At 41.7% G+C, this 6,852-nt stretch overlaps 1 pseudogene; it reads right to left on the bottom strand.

The window, feature by feature from the left end:
* Positions 1–2,169: 2,169 nt before the first annotated feature.
* LOC121833016 lies at positions 2,170–6,344 on the bottom strand (annotated as a pseudogene).
* Between the last annotated feature and the right edge of the window lie 508 nt (positions 6,345–6,852).

The following is a 6,852-nucleotide window of genomic DNA, read 5'->3' as shown; positions in this document are numbered from 1 at the left end:
AACCCTCTCCAACTGGTCTATTTACGATTGTGATGGAGGGTCCCCTGAGTTATGAGCATATTCTAGTAAAGAACGAATTACAAATTTACACGGCGTTACCTTCACTTAAGAAGTGCAGTGTATCACAGCCCTTGCAGCGACCAGAGCTTTCTGGACACCTTGGAAATATCCAGGTCAATAGGAGAGTCCAACTTGAGGTAATTGTAACACCTAGATACTTGCATTCATTGACTACTGCTAAAGCATGAGAGTTGATAGCATAGGGTAAAAAATAAGGCTGGGCACCAATTAAAAATTTTAACCCGAGTATTCAACACCCTTTAATTTATTAGTTAATCGGTTTGGTTCATTAGCATACACAATAGTTCTTTCAAAAAGTCAAACTTAAATTATTTGCTTTTGCTAATAACGTGATAAAGTGGCGCAATATACAATTTCGGTTTTTAAATCAACCTAGTTGAGAACAGTTAAAAGACACTCACACTCACAAATTATTACTTCACTCAAAAGGAAAAGATATTCGTTGATATTTTCTGGCAATACCGAACCCTCTTGATTGGATGGAACAGCGCGGATGAAGAGTCACACTCACATTCACAATGTTCACAAAGGTCTCTGATGCTCTAAACAAAAACATGCACAGTGTTGAAGTGCCCGGGACACGTATAACCTTCTCCCCTTTTTTATTTACAGATCTCGCCCCTACCGTTTACTTTAGGTCAATATTTCACCTTATGTTTGCCTTCGTTTAGCTATACTCGTCCGTGTCTGCGTAGCAAAAGTGTTGCATTTTGACGTTTCTTTTTTTCTCAAAATTTAACAGTTTCATAGGTAAGAAATATTAGCGATTAAATAATTTATCAAATAATCGGTAGGTTAGTTGGATTCCCAGCAATGCAATTATGCGGTACCTTTCTTAGCGTTTTTGTCGTTTGCACTAATTTCTTAACATTCAGGCCCATTAGCCACTTTTGACGCCACTAAAATATGCTTTGAAGACTATCATATAAACATTTTTGATAAAAAACGCATCTGCAACAAAATCTACAGTGTATCGAAGGTTTACTATCATCAGATTATTATTAAAGACCAAAAAAAGCAATGGTCAGAGTATCGAGCGCTGGGATACTCCAGATAGAACGGGAAATTCATAGGATTGTGCTTTGCCCACATATAGGAACTGTTTAAGTTTGGTAAGGAAAGAGCCTAACCATTTCAGAAAGCAATTCTTATCTAGTACCTGCTTCATCTCATGCAATAACTTGCGATAGAAAACCCTGTCCAACGCCTTTACAAAAGATAACAAAACAGCCATCGACTGGATCATCATTATCAATTATTGCAGCAAAATTATGGACCGCGTGGAGAAGAGCCGACGTCGAGTACCCTCTACAGAACTCGTGCTGCTCATCTATAAGAAACGCTGTAGATTATAGAAAAGTTAGGATGTGCTTGAAAATGAAATATTCGAAAACCCTACCGCATGTACTAAACAACGACACTGGTCTACAATCTAAAACAAACTGTTTATCTCCACGCTTATATTTACATACTACTTTGGTGACTTTCAAATCTAAATGCAGCTGGCCTGTTTTTAAACTGAAAGAGTAAATCTCTTCAAGGTACTTGGGACACCGTTCGGCATATCTGTTTAAAAACGTGTTAGAAACTTTGTCCTGGTCACAAAACTTTCTAATGTTTTCGTAGAAAGCTGCAAGGATTCCTTCTGTAGAGAGTACTATGACACTGGCCCCAGCGAAACATGGCAGGACAAAGTTAACAATAGTGTACACAGAACAAGAGGTATGAAACTCTCTAGTTATTTACTGCTGATCGTCAAGAGTCTGCCCGTTATAACTAAGCTCCCTAATTGTTAGATTTTTTTTTATGAAATGCGCCCCAAAACATTTTTGATAATCTTTGAGGAAGTTGTGCATTTTGATATTGAAGTAAGAATATTTGAAAATTCGCACTAGGGCGCGTAAATGATTTGAAAAGGAAGGAACCGAATATCTCAACTCGATTGGAATCGTTCTACTTTGATTATTTAACGCTTTAGATGTAAAACTTCACGCGTTACCTACGGACTGTTTCTTTCTTTTGACTGATATCTCAGGGACGAACTTGTCGAAATATCAAGGAATGACTTGTTTGAAAAAAATTCATCACTTATCTACCGAATTCCCGTTTATTTCTGAAATCCCGAAAAAGTCTCTTGAGGGCTTGTTCCAAGAAATCAGTAATATCGATATCATTTGCTCGAGAAAAATCACGATAGCGTTCCTCTTCGGTTTTTACGTACACATACCGCGGAACCGAGAGGTCGCTGACAAGCTGTGCATGGTCAGATATGCCTTTGGCGATTGGTTCATCAAGTACACTTTTGGTAACGATCTCAGGTAGGTATAGTAGATCAAGCATCGACTCACTACCATTTGACATGCGTGTGGGGCTTTTGACTACTTTACTTAAATTGTTGCTAAAAGCAATATAAAAAGGAAGCGCTGAATGTTTGCCGCTTTCTTTGAGTATCACGTTTTCCCAGTCGATATATTGTAAATTAAAATCACCAGCTAGTATTATATGGGAACATTCCTTAGTTTTAGTTTGAGGAATCTCGAATAGACTGTCAAGAACGTCGATATTAGCTTGGGGACTTATGTATATTCCTCTAACAAGCATTGACTGGAAACCAAAGCGTATGGAAGCCCAAACCATTTTGCAAACATAGTAATGTTCAATGAACCTACATGAAAGGGTGTCCTTAACCAGAAGAGCAACTCCACCTCCAATCTCAACTCGATCACATCGATAGACGTGAAAACCACCAGGGAAACATCACTATCAGATATTTGCAACAACCAAGTTAAAGTTATAATAGCAATATCAGGATTGAACATAAATCGGGCAATTTCTAGCTCAACCGCATTGTTGGCGCTACTTCGCGGATTGGGGTTTAGGAGTCTGAAGTGTCGCCTAATTTGTGAATAGACTTCACGACACTACACTTATCGTCAAGCCTGTGCTGACCAAAGAATGGCCGAAGAAGGTGACCCGCTGGCCACAAGACCGGACACGCAATCTTCTTTCAGTCATCTTCATGAAAACACATATGGAACCAAGTGTATGTATATCGTACTTAGCAGCTTCGTACAAGAAAGATCAGGATACCATAGCGCACTGGACATAATTTCCGTGAGTTCATCGTACGAGATATCATAGCCGGGATAGAAATAGGGCGTTTTTCCTAGTAGGCTTAGCCACGACAAGCAACTTACTGTCCTTGCGCAAGCCAACTGAAGCCTTCACACGTCTACGTGGCTGGACTTGCTGAAAGCCGCGCGCATATACGACCCTCTTGGGGCGATAAGCACCCGTGTAGTCTGGTTGCTCCACTGGCAGAAAGTTGCCCTCGTCGAGTCCAGAAAGGCCTCGTCGCACTTCGGGCTGGTTCCTTCGCCGCTCGTCGCTCAGAGGAAGTTTCGCCACCCACGAGTATTACACTCGCTGGCGCGGCTCTCCGCTAGGTGGGCGTTCGGAGGCTTTGTGGTCAGTAGGTTCTCCTCCCTGTGAGCGCCGAGAGGCCTTTGAGACAGTAAACCAGCTTCTGATTGACGACATCATGGATGCCTTGGGCTGTAATACCTCAGAGGCAGTTGGCGTCGGTACATCCTGTCGCTTACGGCCAGGCTCATCAGCAGCAAGCCATCTCCAAAGAAGATCGGTGTTTATTGCTCGGTACGTTCGTAAAATTCGTTGTCACCCCTCAAGAGCCCCAATTTCTCAGACAGGCCGTCGATTTCGCGGCAATGATACCGTACCAGATCATAAAGATTGTGTTACTTCTGCCATAATTGTCCCTTTGGTCCGCCCTTGACCAACGAAAAAGAAGACTCAGTTCTCATGATTGACGTCTCTAGGCTCTGGCGTTTAATGAACACATTGCTTTTTGACACGCTAGCACCATTCATCATAAGTAGGTCGAATTCAGCATCAAGAACGTTGACGCATTAACAGTGGAATCCGCGAGGGCACGCGCCAGAGCAAGCAACCAATATCTAAAGAGATATCAGAGCATCACATATGCCACATGCGTCTTTCAATCTCGAGGGCAAACGTCAGAATGCTTGTGGCAGCTGAGGAGCGATGATTGGGTCGCCGACAGCCATTCAGTTGGCAGGTTTTCAGGGCTGCGAGCTGATTTCGAAGACAAAAAGCAAGAGCAATCGGAACGAATATCTGCGTTCAGTGAGTTCTTCCTTGGTAAAAGGCAGGTAAAGATTGCCGTTCTTTTGTGCTTGGGCTCTGTAGTGGACAGGGGTAATAGGTCCGTATCTGCCACATAACGAAGAAAGGCAGGAATTTTCTAAAAAAAAAATGCTTCCTTCAACAGCAGCCTCAAATGAACACCAATCATTCTCAGATCTTCCATCATTCTTAACGACCGTAAGAAATAAATACAAAGTCTCATTGTTATAAATGTCGACATTTAAATCTTTTGTATTATAAAGCGTGCTGCACAAGATATAAATTATTAAATCTTGATAACTTCCCGGAGTTTTAGTGTATATTCTGTTCAGCGACTCGAGTATCAAAGACACCACGAGACACTATAGTAAGAAATAGCACAATATTAGATGTTTCGTTCGTAATCATAAAAAGAAAATTTAGAGAAGTAAAACAAAGTAACGTTCATGACGTGCTAACTCAAATATTCAATTGCAAAAAAGAGACATAAAGAAAAAATTCCACAAGCATCCTAGACAAAACTCAACATAAAGCGCCGTAACAAGTTTGCCTGGCTTATACACGAACTCATCTCCGTTACGTCACGCCGCGGTGGTGGCGCGTCGGACGCACTTCCGGTCCGGGGCTGTGGGCGGAAGTGCCCATGCCAGACGTGTATTCCTGCGTTGTTTTGAAAGAAACCAGACAAAAACCTGCCTTCTCGTCAAAATGCTGCGACTGGGGCTGTACCAAAAGTGCCGAGAAAGATTTGAAGGTCAGTTTTCATGCGCTCGGTTCGTCCGAGAACGTGGATATATTCCGTGAAAAGGGAAAACCAGACGCCGTCGTACCACGATTGCTTGGGCGGGAAGCATTTTGGGTTGAATTCACAGATACTTCTGGTCATCAAATTTATTTGTTTTGTTCCGAAATGAGCGCCGCAAAATCGTCAAGTTGTACGGACCACCTGCGGACTACGTTCAGTGCGTCTTCAAGTTCAAACGGCCGCCTGATCGTCCGACCTGTCGTCTGCTCTTTCACACGTTTCTGCTTGTCGTCTGCTCTTTTAGAAGACACCGGCCCGTAGACCAAACGTGGGCCCAGTACTTGCGATAAAAAGTAAGTGCAGGCCTCAAAAGACTAAAGTTTGAAGGTTGGTAAGCAGGCTGGACGTAAACAGTAGACACAAGGAGATGTTGATCATTGTTACCAGTGGCCATCACCGAGTTGTTAAGCCTGATTCACTTGGTTAGATTCTGCTTGCGATTTTCAGTATCGACGTCGACATCTCAGCTACAGTTCACGCTTTTGCAGTCCGAGCGACGTCGCTACTGAAAATTGCGAGCGAAATCTAATCATGTGAATCGGGCTTTAGAGTACATTCTGCGGCGTCCACGCGGAATGAATCGCCGTATGTCAGATGATTCACGCGAAGTTTTGTGGTATAACGAGCCTCGGTAATTTCGTTGACGATGCTCAAGTAGTCAGAGATCGTTAAGAGGGCGTAGAATCAACAATTCCAACGCCAGAAAGAGCGCGGGGACTCACACCGACGCCGACAACATCGCATTTCAATGGTTTGTTTATGGGCGACGGCGAGTTTCTTGCCCACACCCCCATCGCGCATGCGCGGCGCCGATGGCGTCCGCTAGGGGCGCTCCGGGCGCTCCGGTTTATTTGTAAACATGAGTTGGTGTATATGAGGTGCCGGGAAGCAGGCATGGCATAGAATGAATTGATATATGCTAGCCATGTTTGACGTATTTTGAAATAGTAAAGTAATCAATATTACCCTAAAACATTTGTATGGGTTTGTGCATTTCAAAGTAAAATGCAGAATATGTATGTACGAGAACATTTAAGTGAACATCATTTTTAATTGTCTTTTTCGTAGAAGTTTTATTACAAATTATTTCGGTACCACAAAGGCAAATAAATGGCTTAGTCTTATAATAAAGTTTTTCTTAACTAGGAATTATTCTACTAAGGAGTGTTATTTAAACAAATTATGTGTTCCTTTTATTCCTGCAGTGCTTGGTTCAAGCGCTCACCGATTCAAGCATAGGCGGCATAGGAAACCAGCTGACGTGCATTTTGGTTACTTACCTTAAAACCATCATCCGAATAATGGGCTTCCAGTTCGTTCCAGTTGTTGTCTTCATCAAACGGACTGTCGGAATATTGTGTAATATATTTTGAATTATATTGTGGGACTATTTATCATCCACATCGTTTTTCACCTCCATATACTTAAAAAGTGCACATAACGAGTTTAGCTGCTCAACCGATAATTGCATTTTCTCAAAAACATTTAAAGACTTATGTGCAAAATATGGCGGAAAATGTTAACTAATTTTTGTAAGACAAAACCTATATGAGCTTACATTAAGACAAAAAAAAGACCTACCGCAGTTACTTTAATTCAAGAAATGCCGTTTTCTTTTTTTTTTATATACAGTGCGTGCGCACATATAATTTACAAATTTTGCTCTTAGGAAGAATGCATGAGTGTATTGAAAGCTGCAAATTTGTGTCTCAAAAATTATCTAAGAAGTTTTGCGCAAAGAAACAAGTAGAACACCTTTCGTAAATATAACATACAAAGCAGCCATATAAAAAAAAATG

The sequence above is a fragment of the Ixodes scapularis genome, unplaced genomic scaffold (assembly GCF_016920785.2).
Source record: "Ixodes scapularis isolate PalLabHiFi unplaced genomic scaffold, ASM1692078v2 PGA_scaffold6__148_contigs__length_123643588, whole genome shotgun sequence".
NCBI lineage: Eukaryota > Metazoa > Arthropoda > Arachnida > Ixodida > Ixodidae > Ixodes > Ixodes scapularis.
This window is presented reverse-complemented; position numbering and strand designations above follow the sequence as displayed.